This window comes from Strongylocentrotus purpuratus, unplaced genomic scaffold (genome assembly GCF_000002235.5).
Source record: "Strongylocentrotus purpuratus isolate Spur 01 unplaced genomic scaffold, Spur_5.0 spur5_scaffold_2, whole genome shotgun sequence".
NCBI classification, from domain to species: domain Eukaryota; kingdom Metazoa; phylum Echinodermata; class Echinoidea; order Camarodonta; family Strongylocentrotidae; genus Strongylocentrotus; species Strongylocentrotus purpuratus.
This window is the reverse complement of record NW_022145605.1, coordinates 1,085,441-1,102,224: the sequence shown is the minus strand read 5'-3', so window position 1 is coordinate 1,102,224 and position 16,784 is coordinate 1,085,441.

Sequence of the window (16,784 nt, the reverse complement as noted above, 5' to 3'; positions counted from 1 at the left end):
CATTGACAGGCATCTTGTAAACATGACGTTTTATATAAAACTACATGAATGTTATCCTCGCCACCGTTTGAATCAGCACTGTAATGAAGGTTTATAATGAAAAACAATATAATGGGTATCATTATAAAATCGATAAAGAGAGAAAGCAGTAACTTTATATATGAAATTAACAAAAAAATATATCTTCATTTTAATGCAGGATATTAGCTCATTATTATTACATCATTGAGTTGAGCCGTGTAGTCCGTCTAAGACATATACAAGTTGGGTTTTAAGCAAGATAATAAAAGAGAGGAAATCAAGGTTTCGACAAGTCGATTTCAAGTTTATTTCAACAACAAAAAAGAGTGGTACGAGAACTACAGGATCACTGCTACTGAAGAAGTTATTTCGGTTATCGGATATTTAAACACACATCTGAACAGAAGCGTGGAAGAGAGTAAGATTGCTAGAATTCCTCCGTACGTGAGTTTTTTTTGGGTTGTAATGAATAATAAAAAGACATGTACGTTATCCTTGTTTAATCTTCTTCGATTTTTTGTCCAATTCATCAACCGTGCTGGCAGTCAAATATTAAAATGCAAATGATATCCGTGTAGGCTATCCCTTGTTAGACGACTTTGCATGTTTGTGACAATTTCGACGTAGAAACCAACCTTGCGAGATCGAGATGTAAGATCAAAAATCGTTTTGGAACAGAGTTTAATAATACGCCAGCATGGAAAACGTTCTTTTGTTTGTTCTTTCTTATTTCTTTCTTTCAATCAGCCATATTTCTTTCCTTCTTTCTTTTGACTCAGATTCATCACTGTGGAATAATGATGTGTTTTTCCAATACGCGAGCTGTCACTCGTTGTGTTTCGTTCGTGATCACTTTGATTAATCTTAGCTTGTCTAATATGTTTTTTTTTTGTCTTGACATTGAAAATACCTTCTACATGTACATGTCAGCAAGAGTATTTAGGAGCGATTGATCATGATGATAGAGAAAGTTTTTCGTGAAAAATCTCGATACTTAAAAGTCTAAGCCTATTTTTGTCTTCCTATATATCAAACTATGATTAGTAAGAAACGAATCTGGCAGGACATTGATCTATTCTTATTGATAATGATCTTTATAAATTTCTAGTAATGAGGAGGATGGGGGAGGAGGGGGAGGAGGAGGGAGAGGAGGAGAAGGAGGGGGATGTAGTCCGGAAGTATCGATGCGTTGATTGTTTCCGGAGCTTGTCAGCAAACTGCCCAAGGGGAGAAAAATCGACAATCGTGTCTCGACGACTGAAAGGCGGGCCTTAGAGAGGAACACCAAACCTTTACTCAACTCTCTCCCTCCTTTCCTTTCTCTTTCACTTACTCACTCTCTTTCTCTCTCTCTCTTTCTCTCTCTCTCTTTCATTTCTCATTATTTTGTTTATATATTTAAAACAAAATCTATCCCTGTCTCTATCTGTCTCTTGTCATATGCACTATTTCTTTACCCAGAATGTTTTTTTCTATTCCTTGTTTACTTTCGCATCATAATATTTTTGCAACCATCCACTTTTCTCTCTTTTTCTCTTTCTCTCTTTATTTCCCTACATAAGTGACATAATTTCCTTTTCTTTCCTTTACTCGCACATCATAATATTTTCTTTCTAACCATCTCCATCTCTGAGATCGTTTCTCCGACCCCAAACAACCACATTATCGATCAGTCGCTGTTCTCTCTGTTACTGCTCGTTATAATAGGTATGATCGTGACTTTGCTATGGGGACGGAGATTGAGTGTCGAACCAGGCTGGACAATACCAAAATTCATAGCTTTACTGCAAACACTAGACGGCGGCGTGGTGCGGTCGTTCGGAATCCTGTCTCCAGCCTCTAAAAAGAAGAAGAAAGGGGTTCCCTCCTATACTTCTCCTTTCCCCCTTTTTGCCTTTTCTATCTGAAGTGTGCCGCCCGCCCCTTTTTACAGACGCATAAACATAAGTTGTCGAAAAGAAAAGAGGAAGAAAAGCTGTAAGAGAAACCAAGTTTACACCGACCTACAAAAAAGATGCCGATCGTCACTTGTAAAGTGCAGCTAAACTCTCGCAAATTCAGTGTTGTTATAGCAACTTTTAAAGTAGGTTAGGACTGAGAAAAAAATTGTAAGTAAGTGTTGCGCAACAATTTGTTTGCGTCGCTTAGAATCTAACATTTACGCAAGAATAATCCTTTCTTTTGTGCAAATACTTCACAGCATGCTACTAAAGAGTAATATATTCCCTGGAAAAACGCAGACATTTTGAAAGTGTATTTTGAACGAACATCATATCGACTTATTGTACTAGTTTTTGACGACCTTATAACTCCATACTTTGGTAATGTACTTCTTGATTTATGTGGAAATGAATGATGTTTGTTCATTTGAAGAAAACAGAATTGTTTGTCAATTTTAATTTAATTTGAAGTATAATGACTCAAATATTTTCAATGTGTCACGCGTTCGTGCGCAATTCATGGGGACACCTATTAATTGCCTGAATCATTGTTTTTTGGTTTTTATAAGTTGAATATAATTATTGTTAAGGATTACTATAGGAATATGCGCAAGATGGCACTATCATTTGTTTTTCATTAAGATATAGCAAAATAAAAACTGAAAATGAGAGGGAATATTAGGATTTTTTCCGGCAAATCGGTTGGATAAAGGGGGCTAAGCGTGTTGTGTAGTAGCCTGGGGCTCATGGCACACTTTCTCCATGTGATATCACCACCATTTTCAGGCAGCGTTCTTTGGCAGAAAGGATGAAATCCAGTAAAATCAAGAAGAGAAGGGAAAAACTATTTCTTTTTATATGTGGGTCCATTGGGAGCAGTTTAGCAGTCATCACCATAGTGTAGCTACAAGCTTTGAGTTGTTCGCTCGGTGATTTGGCCTAGCTACTATGCACAATGACCCGGGCTAGTGTCTTTGAACTAGACCGCTGTCTTGACTCTACTGCTGACCCCTCGGTGCCGACTCCGCACAAATCAAGATATAAAAATGACATATTCTGAGGCGTATTGCTCAATTTACACATGTTTCAAGGTGATAGTCTGAAGAAGAGAGAGAGAGAGGATGGGGAGGGGATGGAGAGTAAATATGAGAGAAAACAAAAAAGCATTAAGTGAAAACAGACGACGAAACATACCGGGGAAGGTTTGTCAATATGACTCCAAACCCATAGTTTGGTAAATCTGTGTATAATGGAGCTTAAATCAATATTCAAATCGATCAGAGTCAAATGGATCATGAACCGAATTATGAACACATGCCATACATTCTCAGACAACACTGCACAACACTGCTCAAACAAAGCGATATAGGCCTAGTACTTTTACGATAATTACATGTATGGATAATTATTACTTTGCTTTCATACAGTGTACTAAAAACTTATTTGTTACTGTTTAAAAATGTATGGAAAAAAGTGCCAACATGAATATTATCCTATTTTCTCTTTCTTTTTAATTATAAATTGATCCTTTCAGTCTGTGCTTTTGGTCAAGGAATACAAAGATTATCAAAATTTGTTTTAAACGAAATGTTAGCTGATTTATCCAGAATATATTAGGATTAGATCGTGTGAAATGGGTTTGGGATGAACGGCGACACCATTCCTTCACACCAGGTATATTAACGCTATCCCAGGCTAAATCAACAACATAAATGCACCAATTCATCGTAATAACGCCGCGGTATGGTGGCTGGGAAGAAATAATAAGCAGTGACAAAATACTTCACAGTGAGTGGTTTGAATTGGACCAATTACACCACTGATAGCTCTAGCAGAGATCAGACCTTCATGACCGATTTTAATAGATCACCAAGATAGTAACTTTAGTCTTCCTCTATTTCTGGTCTCACTACAGAGTAGCATACTGAACCCCCTTCTAGAGGTCCATGAGACGGACAGTGTTTCTAAAGTGATTTGATTCCGCCTTGTTCACGTTTCATGCTGTTTCGCACCGTTTCGTTAAGTTTCACACTGTTTTAACGTTTTGAGAATAATGGGAGGCCGTCTCCTATGCCGCGACGCCCGACATGAGTGCTTTTAATATCCCTCTTTGCCTTCCCCAATAATAGCTACAATAACGAGTCGTGGTCAGGACTATTAAAATCTCAATATAGTGAAAATGATTTTTTTTTTCTCCCGCTTTCCCCATTTTATTTGTGATATATTTTGTGTTCGGTTTACCTGATTTCATCTTTGCTTTCAATAGTTTTGAAACGTGTTTCTATCTTTCTTCAGAGGTTGCAATACACACACTTCTTAATGCTTTTTCTCCATTGCTCAAGTTTATAAATAAAATGGTCAATCTCTGTGTGTGACACTTTGCCCTTACATTTTTTAGCATCTCATCCGTTTTTATTTTCTCCTGTACTGAAAAACTTTCATAGCGTCAATTTAAAAATAGGTTATTATTCTGAGCATGACATGACATCACATGGTTTGGGAACCGTGCTATGCATATTTACAGTGGTCGAACGTGGAAGAAACATCCTTTTCATCGTTGCATTGCGACTCTAAAGATTCGAACAGAAATGAGATCAAAGATTTAGGCCCGCTATAAATTAGCGAAGGGGTGGATGTAACTTACACACGGTTGTCGATCATTAATTCATTTACGACCGATTGCGACTCGCCCGCATTCAATTAGCCATCGTGCGTGCTGCAGACAACCATTGATTCGATATGGGGTGAACATACCCGAGGTCGTTGTATCCATTCAGGAGGGCGACCTCCTTCCCGAAGCCATGTTAGCCATGCAACTAAATACGAAATGAAATTAGTAGTGTTTTAATTCAAAGAAAAGCTTTAAGTAGATGTGTCATGGTCTAGTGGATACGTCACCGGACGGTAGATCACATGGTTTGCGATTCGAGCCCCGCCACGGCACTTATGTCCTTGGGCAAGGCATTAATCTACCTTCGCTACTTTTCACCGAGATGGGGTAAATGGCTACCCGGTAGTAAGAACTTCTTGAACACCAGAGCGCCTCATCAGGGTAAATCGGCCAATGATGGGGTAATGATCATGATAATAATAAAGCACTTAAAAACATATTAAAAACACTATGTATAGTTTACTATTATTATATCTTTGTTATTTTTATTCAATAATTGAAATGGCTAGAGGGCTATTTAATATGTCTAAACACTGAAAGGCCATGAAGGTTTCAAGTTATTAAGATACCTCTATTTGTCATGAGTGTATATCATTTTGATTTTCATTTTTTTTCTTCTGTTTCTCCCTTGCCTAGTCTACTATCCATTTGACCTATTAACCATGTCTCCCTCAATCGATTTGTTACGTAATCATATAGGTGTCATATCGGGCGACAGTAACATATCCGATCGATGAAAGCTTTAAATGTGATGCGATTTTAGGCAGTCAGTCTATGAAGATGAATGAAATGGATGTTTGATGATACGTCTGACAGTCTGATGGTAAAGCAGTGTTTAAAAGGCTGGAATGACATAGTTGAAGTCAAGGGCACATAGAGAGGGCTCACATACGATCACGTAAGAATGGTAATCTACAAGTTTTCTGAAAGGTTTCCCTTCTAGCTCCAGGACAATTGCTGAATTAGATATTTTCTTTTTGTTTTCCTTTATTCAGGTTATTGCAGAAAATAAAATGAAATGAAATTTAAGGATATCCGTGAAAAAGGGATGTGTTTATAGTAAGCGTGTATCGGGCTCCCCTCAGGAAAGTGAAGGGGTGTAAAATATATGTGTGTTGGTAGAGGGAGAGGGGGGGGGGGGGAGGTGGCAGGTGTGCACCCCAATGACTCCTAACAGGAAATAGTTTGATTGAATATCGGCACGTTAATGAAAGAATGAAAGTTTGGAGATGTCCTCATGACCCTGCTTCAAAAATATATTTTTTAATAGAAATTATGATTAGAATACGTCAGACCGTGTCTCCTTTGCTAATAGAAGAACTATTAAGAAAGCAAAACCCCTTAAAACTAGCCTAAAATTAACACAATGTTAAGTCAAAAATTTGAATTTGACGAGCACTTAGGAGATGCGAACAAATCAGAAAAGACCTTTGATTATTTACTGATACACCACTCTGTCTTGTAAAAGGTGTTACGGCTTCGCAAGAGCGAAAATATGCTTTGATATTTTCTGCTCGAAGAGAAGAAATATGATAATGAAGTGTGGATGATGGAGTCTTTTAAGACTCTTAAGGCTCGGTGTCTCAAACACACTTCGTCGGTATATCCCTTTGGCATATCATTGACTAACTTAGATTCTTTTTAAAGCAAATTTTTATAATTCCTGGGATTAATAATCCTCACTTAATGGAGAGAGATTTATCCTGAAGTTACATTAGTGAGATATTGCAGGAGAGATATGCATTTTGAGTGGTACACCCTCTGACATCACGGACAGACATATAGATGTGAAACTCGCACGTGTACACCATTCATCTTTACGTATACGACTGATTCATATTTGAAAAAATATCTAGTTTTAAAAATGACCATCGAGTTCGTTGACTCTGTAGTAGGCGTTCACAGCATTGGCAAGAGAAGAAGGTGGTACCGTCCTTAATTTTACATTTCATGTTTATGAACTAAAGAAAGCAACTTTATTTTAGAAGAGTTCACGATATTTTTGGGGTGACGAAATTTATTTTATTACTTCAACGGCATCAAAGGGAAAGTGGGGCTATAGATTACTTTTCTGGTCCATCTCGTCTTGTCCTCTACCAAAAATTAAAGGGAAATTCATCCGTAACAGACAACTTCTCTAAATGAAAGCAGTAAAAAGAGCAGTGTCTTTTTTTAAGGATTTACTAATATACTATCCATAATGTATATTGAGTAGTGCCTCAAGAGAGTAGGCACTTAGGAATACGAGAGAAAAGAATCACATTTGTGTACATCACAATCCACTGACCATATATTGCTTTTTTGAGATTCGCATGGATTTAGTGATTTCATATCTCTAACATTCGTCACTCCCTTATTATTGGCCTGATTTATTTCAAACTTTCGCCATTCCGTTTCTCTTATTTTTCTCCTTCCATACCAATGATCTTATTACAAGCGTTGGATTTCCCTTTAATTTCACTCCTCCCCCTCCCCATTCTGCTCCACCCCTCCCGACCCTATCCCCTTTGTGTCCTCATAGATGCTGAGTCTCTCCTAGCAATCTCTCACATGTAAGTCCACAGTATGTCACTCATGTTTCATTGGTTACCCACCTAATGTTTGACTGATGTGACAGACCAAGGTCAGGGGTACCTACCTGGCTCTCACACCCGCCGGGCTCCCGGGGCCAACACGGCCAGACAAGGTCGACTCATCCAGCAGCCGCAATCATAGCGAGACAGACTCTCAAACATTTCGTTTGTTGTTGTTTGTAGCATATACATTTTACGAATGTAAGAATGGTGTTCACTTGGAGAATGTTTGGCATCTTATCAGGTAATATTTACCAGATAAAGAAGAAGCTGTGCCTACTCGAGCTCATTTTTCTAAATCATAACACGATTCTTTCAGGGGGCTTTCAGTTTCCAACTGACTTTGCAATTTCAATGTACTATTTGTCATAATTTCATCCATGACCCATGATCATGTCGATATTTATGGGGCATCAAGATAAAACAATTGCTTGTCTAATAATAATGAAAATACAAGATAATGACTGTGAGCGTTTGTCACGTACACTAAGAAAACGGATCAATACATTAATAGGCCAGTTTTTTTTCCAAAAATACTGAAAAAAATTCTTTGTATACGAAAGTGCTTTTCAAGCGGTATCACTTCTGAAGATCCATGCTTGATATAATCATTTCATGTTTAGGTTTAAAAATCAATAGTATGTATCACAGTGGTTACCATTCATTTGGTCCCTCTAAATTGACTTCTAAAGTTTGGATGAGGATATTAAGTCTCGCCGCTTGCAGTTATAACCATTATTATTCCTGTCATTGTCGTCGTCATTGTTCCAAAAATCGAAAAATCTCATTTCCTCATCTTCGTCACCCGTTTCGTCACCCTGAACGTCAGCACAAAGGGTGTAGTTATAAATAGATTAATAATTCTCTGTATGATCATCTTCATCATCATAGTCGTCGACATCATCATCATCATCGTCATCTTTTCATCATGATGGAAGTCGTGATTCTCATCATCACCATGATCATCATCTTTGTCGTTCTCACACCATTGTATTCCTTCGCCACCTCATATAGAGTAGCTGACACGTGACTTGTCACATTATCACCACATCTCTTCTCTTTCCTCCGATCTCAAGGGAGAATGGGGAAGTCACAAACATTCTCTCTATGTTTCATTGCACAGGCATGCTAAGCTTCGAGTCTTTCTCCCAGCCGCCATTGATTATGATTTTTTTTTTATCTTAAACACAGAGCAGCAGTGATGTTTACACTATAAAGTTAGCATTTTGAAAAGGTGTAGGCATCTTTTTCCAAAGTATGGCGTATTGTTCAAAATATGTATTTTCTTTTTCCGACACGGCATCAGGTTAGACATTGATCTAGTGAATTTAATCGAAATACGAATATGTAATTATAATGCTTTGGGATAAGCCAACCGAAGGATTTATTATGTACGTCCTATCCGAAGGACGATACCATTTAGGATGAATGCATCACCCAAGAGACCTACCGCGCTGACATTGCAGAAGCGGTTTCGAACCCATTTAAGACCTTTGAGTTCGGAGACGAGTATATCAACCGCTGAACCATTGTGCTTCGATTCGTAGGGTCTTTGGTTAAGACCTTAGAATGACAACAAGGAGTGAATGATACGTAGCCGCATACACGGACTACATTCCATGGTACATGGTATGAACCTATCTCACTCAGTAGGGGGCGCTGTGGTTGTGACATTCATCAAGAGTAACCTGTTGTCACCTGACGGCTGATTTCAAACCTTCTCTTCTCCTTCAACTGAATGTCATCAAAGATTCTTAAAGGTATCTCTGGTCCTTAAAGGCATACCTGGTCCTCACGTATACTTAAAGGCATCCCTGGTTCTTAAAAATATTTCTTTAAATAATTTAAATGTCATCTATTATCGTCTTCATGTCATGTGAAGTGGTCATTGGTAATCATCGTTCTTTTTTCAAACTAAAGAACTGTGTTACTTGTATGACAGTTCATGTATTATAAAATAGAAGATAGTCGAAACTTCATTATATTTATCACGTGCAAATTTAAAACAGCTTTTCACGCTCGTCTCCAGGCTGTTCATGAGCTATCATTATTATTGTTTGTCGGTAGAGTGTATTACTCTGATGAACTTAACCGTCCTACATTCTAAAAACCACTGGAGTATTTTCACGTCATAACACATTATTGTCATCCATTTATGCGTGACTCCGATTTGGGCCAAAACAAAACCGAAATGGAGATAGAACGAGAGCAATATCTTGGGGCCATATAGTGTGTCACATGCTTGAATCTGATAGTTTATGCTCAGTGTACATCTTCACTGATACCCATTGTAGTGTGGAACCTGAATGATGTATGTTAAAGTCTCCAGGGTCTCCCTCTAGAAACCCACAGCGAACCTTTTCTCATTCTGTCTAAACTAAAAATTCGCGGTTATTTGTAGTTCTCTGTCACTCGCATTTTTACGTCTCATTGCCGTGAATCGAGATGTCTGTATTTGTTGGATGAATTATTAATACCACGCGCTGTCGTCTGTGACTAGGGTTGTACAGTCCTTATCTGATAGCTAACTCTTGCAAAGCACCGCTTACATTTTTAGAATTTAAAGTAGTAGTAGAAGTAGTAGTAGTAGTAATAGTAGAAGTAGTAGTAGTAGAAGTAGTAGTATTAGTAGTAGTAGTAGTATTAGTAGTACTACTAGTAGTAGTAGTAATAGTAGCAATAGTATTAATAGTAGGAGTAGTAGTAGTAGTAGTAGTAGTAGTAGAAGTAGTAGTAGTATTAGTAGTAGTAGTAGTAGCATAAGTAGGAGAAGTAGTGTAGTAGTAGTAGTAGTAGTAGTAGTAGTAGTAGTAGTAGTTTTTCAAGTCTCCCAGGAACCTATTCTTTACAAGCTCTGCTTTTCTATAGGTTCCTGCACATTTCACAGTTTGTACTTTTTTCTGGGTTTCCTTCAAATTATATTAGTTTTCAAACAAATGTGATGATTACCTTGCCAATTAATATAATCATTTTTGTTTTAAATTATGAAACAATATGTCTTTTATGTATATTTTGTTATCTGTATTATTTCTGCATGTGAAATGTGAAATCAATAAACTCAAAACTCAATAGTATTATTAGTAGTATAGGCGGCTTAGTAATAAAGGCATTGAAAATAATCACACTGAAACTCATGACGAATCGGATTACAAAGGTCATGTAAAATACACGCAAGATGATGTTATAAACAAGGTTGATAGGAATCATAGAAAAGCAGAAACATGTAATTGTTATGATCCATATCTCTGCCTATCTCTTTTGATATATTCCGCTGTATACTTGCTTCTCTGATAACGGTGTATAAGTGAGTGCTGTAGGCAGGCAGGCTCCTCACCCAGTAGTCCTAGCCACCTGGGTCCCACTACGATGGATGTATTAATAATTTACTCGTTTTCCTCGCTGAATAATGCAGAGTGAGAAGGCCTGTTTTATACCCTCGAGTATCCTCTCTTCATCTACCTTCATATGACAGGCTCTACCCACAGATGCCCATGTTGTTCCATGTTGTGACGAGACTGGCAAATATTTGAAGCATTTTTAATGTTCACACCTTCAAAAACATCAGTGGAGAATCATGATGCCGTGAAACATTAAGAAAAGGTCATATTGGATCTTCTGACATTGTGTGCGAAAAGATCGAGCAGTCAGTATCTGGAATATAAAAAGAAATTGAAGAAATCTGCATTTTCATATAACGAATGAGTAGTCATTAACCTAATGTTTGTTGTCGCTTCATAATATGAACAAACATTTGTTAGTCCATAATATATAATAACTAAATTGAGCAGCAACTGATTATAATTCTTTTATAACGTTTGTATACATTCACTACCCCTCCCCCCGAAAAAATTTAAGAAAAAGGAGATGATCGCACTACTTTTTAAGTATCCCCTCTCATAAACTCTAGTTTAACGAAAAGTAGATTCATATTTAGGACTACCACACAACCTTTCAAGGGGGATTATTTTATCTAAAACTGCCGAAGGCTTAGATTTGTTTACAACACACTTCTGAGAATAAATTCGTCAGACGATATCATTTTCTTATTTGCTGCTGTATTTAAACAGGATTGCCTCTCCGGTTGACAAACTACTTTCAGTGAGAGCATCGAGGATTAATATTTGGAAATAGATCTTATATTCATGTTTTATTTAGTTTGATATATTCCTATTTTTATATGCATATAAAAGATTGAGATTTAGTTTTTGAGTCCAAAAAGCTGACCGTAAGGATTAAAGTATATCATAAGCAGGTATGTCCGTTCGACTGGATTACACGTTAAGCTACTACGTAAGTAATTCTTGAGGTTAATTGTAAATGGATACATATTAGTGGTTTTTGTAAGCCTCAAAAATCATTTTTATATTTCGTTACTCGAAAGATAAGCACAACAATCAACAACTTCGACTGTGGCGTTTCTCCTGAGTGGAGAAATAATCGTATAAGAGCTTTTAGAAATGAGTTATGATGCCTTTTATTTTAAAAACTTTGTTTTAATTTTTGTACACGTAATGATTACAGTGTATCTTGAAAAGCTGAATAGGGTACCCTACATGCACTCCCTTTGTTTCTTTCTCCCCTCTCCATTTGTCTCCCACTCATTCTCTTCTTTTCTCTCATCCTCTGTTAGTCCTTCTCCCTCTCGTCCTCTCTCTCTCTCTCTCTCTCTCGCCCCTCTTTCCTCTCTCCCCTCTTACTCACTTTCTCTCTCTCTGTCTGTCTGTCTCTCTCTGTCTCTCTGTCTCTCTGTCGCTGTCTCTGTCTCCCCTCTTACTCTCTCTCTCCCCCTCTCTCTCTTTCTCTCTCCCTCTCTCTCTCTCTCTCTTTCTCTCCCTCTCTCTTCCTCTCTCGTACCCCCACCCCTGTTCCACACTCGAGGGGAAAGTGGATGCGATTAATGTAGAAGGCGGCATTTGTAAAGAGGCATATTCCCATTTAATAGTCAGAAGTTTTCGTCACTAGTAATCGAAAAGATTTCTCTCTACTTGATGACCTCTAGGTGATCTTATCATACCTCCATATCCTAAAATATGTCAAAGATATGGAAATAACCGATGGAAGAGGCGATTTTCATTTTATGACAACCCGTTGAATGGGAAAGGGAAATTAAAATTAAAATTGATCGGAGGAATAAGAAAGAAAAAACAGAGAGAGAGAGAGAGAGAGAGAGAGATTTGGGATGAGTGGAGTAAGAGTTATGAATGGGAAATGCGAAGCAGAATAATATCTGAACAAACATAGAAAATAAGTGACAGAACGAAAGAGAGTGAAGACAACAAAATATAGTTAAGCAATATAAAGAGTGTATAATTAGATCTATTGAATTGTGAAAAAGAAATTATAATGTATAAAATGGGGCAAAATCTTTGTATTATGAATGAGAAATGAATGTGGAAAATAGCAATAGAGAAAGAAAGAGAGATGATGTGAAGGAAAGGAGAAAAGGAGATTGTAATAGACTTGAAAGATTTTGTTGCGGTTTAATAGCACGTAGTTAAGGCCCTGTAAAAGCAAGCCGTCAAAAGAAGTAGCCAAGCTACAGGGTGCTCGTGGAGTTGATGATGTAGTAGTTTCGGATATTTGACCAAGTTTGTTACTGCGGCAAAGACACGATCATACACACCAGCTTTTCATCACTTTCTATCGTATGTTCTCCTCGCAAACGTGATTTCTTTGACCTGTTTTTGGTATTCCCGTTCTGTTCTTTAGTGCACCCTGTGATGGCTGTTGGAGTGTAGTAGACTGTCTAACGTATTCAAACCAAACAGACTTGTTTCATATTAAGATGAGGTTTATTGAAACAACCTGAGAAAGAGATACGAGTTATGATTTATCCGAAAATATAACGGTCACTGTAGAGCATTCACTGCTACATTCTATACCTGTGGTATAAATATTAAGTTGAATCAAAGAAAAAAGGAAGGAGAACCAAGGAAGGAGAACTAACAAACAAACAAAAATGATTAACGATCGGGTGATAATCATGATAACCTTATTACTGTAGATTAGTAGTGCCTAATCGTTCCATGTCAAAATCATTAAATATCGAATAAGTTTACATGTATCATTTCATTAAGTGACTTTAGGTTTTATATTATTGTTTTTGCACTCTTACACTGATCAGTAGGGACAGCGTTATTTGTTTTGTACTACTCAATACATCAACAAACAATAAATGCAGTTATTCACCGCAACATCCTCAGTCGTAATGTGACGGACTGAAAGCAAACCACTCATCCCTCTGCCTGCACGCTTAATGATATTGCCTATATACATAGGACTGTTTTTTATAGTCCCATCATAAGCTCTATTTGCGTTCTATGGCTCCTATAATTTTCACCCTAACCCACAACGGGGACATTTTATAGTGATTATGCTGCTGAATATTTCATTTAATATTTATGCGTTCTCTTTTTTTTCTCGCGCGTTTTCCCTCTTCCCAACCCACACCCCACCACAGAGGTATCACCATAGTGCATCGACCTCCTGTTATAGACTTATCCATCCAGTCACTTTGATGATACTTTTTCTGAATATGTCGTTTGATAAGTCGAAATCGCATTTATTTAACGAAATGTATGTGGATAGTGATAGAAGCTATTTACCACGAGAATGTAGAAAGCAAGCGCATCCCATTCCACGAGACGAAACCACGCAGGCCGATATAGGCTAACTGAAATATAGGGAATGTGAATTTGAAACGAAATAGAAAATTATCGGAGAGGAAGAAGATGCTTTTTTAAAACAGAAACGGGACCACTCAGTCGGAACACCATACGAAGTTTCAGCGCCATCATTTTATTTGATGATTAATTGAGAGAGTGATATCAATTCATCACTCCGCCTCTTTTCCCTCCCCCTAATTGATAAACTGGCATGCAATAACACATAACACATGGCCATTTGATCTTTGTGCCTTAGTACAGTTCAACAATACGTATAGTAGAAGTGTTGATGTTGGTAATGGCTCAGCGAGGACGTAGCCCTATTGTCATTTTATTTAAATCGCATTGTTTAATATCAAAACCCGAATCTCATAAATTTTCATCCCCGTTGCACATCGTGTCATCTGAACTGGAAATGAAAACCTAAACGCAGGAGAGCGGAAAGCGTTTCAACTCAATATAAAACCCATCATAAGTGAATGTGTTTATAATGCTATAGTTCCAGTAGACTTTATGAAAGCAAAAATGCACATGTACGTGTATATGTTTTAGTGTGTAATTTCTAAAGCGCCTAGAGTTTATGTATATGGAACTATCTATGTCTGAGAATGTCTACATTCATGCCCCATTCTTTTTACTTCATTATGTTTCAGTACTGCAATATGCGCTGCCCTTTGTGTGCCCCAAACATGGTATAGTTCAGTCTTAGGTTTTTGTTGGTACTAGTTCTAAATCTTGTACAATTTGTATTTACCAGAAACCATCTTGTTTTGTTCTTATATACACAGTCAGAAGACCAGAGCTCCCGGATAACGATCACTTCAACAAACCCCCGGGCTCCTGCAATACCGCCCTCTCCAGCCATGACTCCAGCTCACCTCCAGAGAGCCCTAGCACAGAGGACATGAGTCTTCTGGAAGCAGAGAGTGATGCTATCTCACCATCCCTGGGCGTCACCCCTGCTACTACCCCAGATGACTTAGATCGTGTCAAGGACGCATCCATCATGAATAACAATAATAATAATAGCAACAACAACAACCACGAGGCAGGGCTTGAGAACAGGGAGAATGAGAACACAGCAGGGATCCCTGTGAGTGGGGCTAAGAGGAGAGGACCTAGGACTACCATCAAGGCCAAACAGTTAGAAACCCTGAAAGCAGCATTCGCAGCCACGCCCAAACCAACGCGTCATATCAGGGAACAACTCGCACAAGAGACAGGACTTAACATGAGAGTTATACAGGTAAGATTAATACCATCATTTCATCCACCTTCTACTTCTTCTTCTCCTCTTTTCTCATTCCCTCAAATACTTTTGAAACTACTTGTTGAAAAAGTTTTTTGGATAGTATAGTTGTATTATTGTTTATGTGAACTTTAAATCTGGGGTAGATGTGGAAGAAGTCTTTTGCGGGAAGCATCTAAGAACCCGTCATCATTATCAGCATAGAGGCATGGGCTAGAACGACGCTGGACAAAGATTGTTGAGGTTGAAAGCGTGTCGAACCGAATATTACCAGGGTATATAGCTATATTACCTACCATGTCAAACACCATCTCTCAAATTCCTCTTCACAATGTGTATTTCCATCTACAGGTCAACAACCGAGAGGATATATTTATAATACGATTAAAACAACATTATCTGTAGGCATATGCAGAGAAATATTAACGTGGTATCCGTAGCCTATTTTTGAATTTGTTGCATGGTTCCTACACCTCCCTATCCATTCAGTCATTAATTTTGTCGTATGAGATGTATTATGGAATGAGTAAAAGAAAGGTTGTGGAGACCCGGAAGAGGAATAGATGAAACAGGAAGAAGGGAAGAGACAGGTGCGAGTAAAGCATCGACATTTTAATCAAAATTTCCCACCTACTGTAGAATATTAGCATTTATATTAATCGATATATCTCATGATTGAACCAGGTTTTCTGTTCTATTTTCTTTCCTCGAACCAAACCGTGAAGGATGAATGCGGTCAAGAATCGGTCACTCGTTGTTTTTCCTTCGAAAAAAAAGAAGAAATGGAAACTGGACCTCAAAACCTGTTAAAGTTTGACCAAAACCAATTTATATCAATGAGACCAAATGACCTCAAAACCACTTGAAATCATCTTAAGTGTCCAGCAATTTGTCATCAACGAAATTACATTTTTATGGATAATAACAAAGATAGGAAAATCCCTTGAAAGAGCGGAATGCAAGTTTAATTTACGTTTACCGCTTGTCAGAGCGTGTGAGAGCATTGTCAGGAAAGATAACGAATCGGTAAAGCAAGGGTGGACATTACCCAGTTTTTAAGCGGTGGACGAATTTGGCGCGTAAACAATTAGTCGTGTATCGCGCTCGTCTTGTAACGCAATTCCACTCGACAGGTTGGAAGATTTATCGACGCCATTTTACTAAGGTGAAATGAAAACAATTGGTCTAAGGCAAGCCTGCACGCTCTTTTGGTAAAAACCCTCGTCTCCCGTTTCAATGACACCAGATCGCTAGCTATCTGTCAAACCCCCTTGTATTATGTACGGCTGTGAAGCAGGGGAGAGTACGGACGAACGGAGAAACTGGAGACGACCGCGCCAATTCTTCCCGTACGAATTGAGGCATCATGGGTAGACAAAATGGGTGTGCATAATTTCGACATGGTGGTAGATGAATGTTTGTTGTCTGCATATAATATGCAATGTGGATCTCTGCATTCCAATGTCCTTTCATTATAAGAATGATACGTGCATGTACAAGAACAAAATATATACCTGTAGATTGTAATACTTTTGTAACCATTTGAATATTTAGGCATTTTATTCAAAATTGTCATTAAATCGTTTGCATGTGAATTAAAAGTAAAAAAGCTCTCTTACATAAGTATGCGAATATCAGCAGCGAATTTACTGGTATGAATAGCGC